Here is a 3,180-nt window from a genome sequence, read left to right as displayed (position 1 = left end):
CCACTTCCCAGAGAAGTCGAGAGAGCGTTATTTATTTACTTGTTTTTGGTGAGAAAAAAATAAAAACATCACATTCGCAGTATTTAGACTCTATATGCCTTTGGCTAAAGACGAGGAGGGCTTTAAACAGTGAATTCCCGTGAGAAGGCTACCTTTTCGCAGAGACCTAGGATTCTAGAACTGAACAAATCAGAAATCCATGGAACGTGAGAGCTCACTATTGGAGAAGCTTTTTACGAGAAGTAGGGAAGGTTAGAATAAATCCCTATAGCGTACGACTGAGGTTGACATTATCAGTAGGAACCTATGGTTTGTAATACGTAGAGATAGATATAAAAGCAGATATAGATGTGTGTGGTCTCTCTCCACACACACACACACGCACGCACACACATGCAGACGCACGCACTCCACACAAACACACACACACACACACACGCACACGCACACACAGACACACACGCACTCCACACAGGTACGTGTAACATATGGTGTTAATTATCTATTGCTTAACAGGACAAATTGCACCAAAACTTGGTGGCTTAAAACAACACGTGTTTATTGCCTCACAGTGTCCGTGGCCCAGGACGTGGCTGGGCTTAGCCGGGAGCTTTTGAGTCGCGTCTCCACGAGGACCCAGTCCAGCCGCGGCTGGGGCTGTGGCCTCATCCGGAATGAGGCTGCAAAGGATCCGCTGGGTGGCTCTCGGTGCGGCGTGTACACTCGAGGGCCTGAGTCAGAAATCCTGTCCCTCAAAGTGCCCCGATGTTTTTTGGGGGGCCTGCATCTTGCAATCAGAATGAGAATCACAGGGCTGGTCCAGCCACAGCATTGGCCCCTGAGGGGCATCGGTGATACAGGCCTCGGGCATCCTTAGCCGAGAGCATCACCACGAACAGGCCAGGACCAATGTGCAGCTACACAGGCGCAAATGTCAGGAGGCTGGGACCACGGGGGTCGCATGCCCACCATGCATACATGTGTGTGTCTTATGCATGTACAGTCAGTCATACATTTCCTGGCTCTGCCCCCTGACAAGGCCTAGCGGCAGTAACGCTCCAGTTGCAGGGAATTTACTCAGTGCCCAAATATTGGTGTCTGAGTAGCGTTCTCCCCTAAGAGGACCCGGGGCTCCCTGGAGGGATGCCTGGGTCCAGGACTGCTGCAGAAGAAGTGTGAGGAGAGCCTGGGTCATCTCCTGCCAGGAAGCAAGGACGTGTTTTCTTCTGACGTGGGAACTTATTGAAAGAACACGGAAGCCACTTCGAAGGGGCTCCCACGGCTTCGTCTCGGATAATTTGAGCATGAAAATCAGTGATCGTGAGGAAGAATTGTAACCCTTTCACTGAAGTAAGGACCCATGAATCCACACTGAGATAAATCCACCTGTATGTAAATATGTAGGGGAGATGGGAAGTCACCTGATAAATGCAGAAGGAGTGATTGCATTTGGAAAAGAATTGGAAAATCACCCTTTGGCAACCATCAAGAATCGTTTACAAATGCTACAGCGGGCGGAAGTCTGAAGAGTAATAGTACACGTATATAATCTCAAAGGATCTCCCGTAGACACTCGTTACTTCCAAAAAAAGGAGAAGTTAGCAACTTGACTTAGTGGCGGACTCTGGTGAACACCACCTAAAACAAAGTGCGCATCACCAGGAACGGAGCAAATATTCCCCATGAGCTTCCGGATAAAATGCACTAAGATCAAAAATTTCAAAAACGCCTCACCTGAATCTAATCAAAAGGAAACGTCGCACAACCCAAATTAAGAGGCATTCTACAAAATAACTGACCGATACTCTTCAAAAATTGTCAAGGGCGTGAAAGACAAGGGCAGGCTGGGGAATGGTTCTAGAGACATGACCATGGAATGCCCTTGGATCTTAGGCCCCGCCTCCTGGGCCAGTGTAAGTCCCGCTCCATAGGCTCTCGGTCTCAGCCCCACCCGCTCCCTGTCTGAGCCCAGCCCCATCCACCCTATTGGCCCTTCCGCTAAGCCCCTCCCACTGCTCCCTGTCTAAGCCCCACCCCATCCACCCTATTGGCCCTTCCGCTAAACCCCTCCCACTGCTCCCTGTCTAAGCCCTGCCCCCTACCTGCCTCACAGGCCCTCCCTCTCAGCCCCCTCCAGTAAGAATCCAGCAGGTGGTTCTTCTCAGAGTAATGAGCACCGGGCCTTGCTCACAGCTGGGGACACCAGCAGCAGCTGGGTCCTCGGCCCATCCCAGGCTCGACCCACTTTGCTCTGCTGCACTGAAAATCCATTATTTTTTCTAATAAAAAAGTGAGCATGTGACTGACATACTTCCCCGGGAGCAAAAATCCTTTGCTTTAGTAATAGCTATTGATTTTTTACAGTTTACTTAAGAAGAATATCCTCAGTTCAAAATTCCGAGTTATTGCCGAGTCTCCAGAAATGTTCTAGAATCTTCTGAGGACAAGGAGGTCCAAGAGCCGCTCTGCCTGAAATCTTTTTTGAGGAAGCAAGACATGCAAATCAGCCCGTGCAGTGTTCCAGGCTCTGTTCAAATGTCCCCCCTTCAGGGGACTCCCCGTCTCCCCCCAGCCCTGCTTCCTGTCCTTCATACACTTCATCCCGCTGAACTCGCCCCCCCACTTCTGTCCTCCCACAGAAGCCACTGCAGCCCCGCTCAGTTCTCTGCTGTGTCCCCAGTGCCTCCGGGAGTGCCTGGCAGAGGGGATGGGCTCGCCCTCCAGCAATGACTCCGTGAAGAAGTAAACCGCTCAGATGGAATGTCGCCAGGGCTGCCTCCAGCCCTTATCAACACCGCCTGCAGCGGCCTTGGGCCTCGGCCTCCGGCCACCCAGCAGTGCTCACCAGGGCGGTCACCAGGTCTCGGCTCAGCCCCCTGAGTGGCTGCTGAGAGGCACCGGTGCAGGTGAAAGGTGGCTGTGTGGAGGACTGCTTAGTCAAACACCCTTCCGTCCCTGCCGGCACGCACGCGGGGCTGAGTGATGCCAAAGTAATGACGGGGGGCCGGGGACCCTGCAGAGCGCGACAGGAAACCAGAGCCGCCTGTGGCTCATTTACAGACACTTTAGATCCTCCACCCACCTGAGGATAGATGCTCTCCATTCACCTGTCGGAAATGGTGATTCTGAACACCTTGGGGCATGATAATAGGAACGAACGCTGGCCCTGGGGAAGCAAAC

The 3,180-nt window shown here is 52.3% G+C and overlaps 1 protein-coding gene across 1 annotated transcript in view; it reads right to left on the bottom strand.

Annotated features, from left to right (window-relative positions):
- Positions 1-3,180, bottom strand: part of TRPM1 (transient receptor potential cation channel subfamily M member 1) — a 63,704-nt gene that overhangs the window by 48,698 nt on the left and 11,826 nt on the right. The gene's annotated exons all lie outside the window — the stretch shown is intronic.

This window comes from Pteropus alecto, unplaced genomic scaffold (genome assembly GCF_000325575.1).
Source record: "Pteropus alecto unplaced genomic scaffold, ASM32557v1 scaffold102, whole genome shotgun sequence".
Lineage (NCBI taxonomy): Eukaryota > Metazoa > Chordata > Mammalia > Chiroptera > Pteropodidae > Pteropus > Pteropus alecto.
This window is presented reverse-complemented; position numbering and strand designations above follow the sequence as displayed.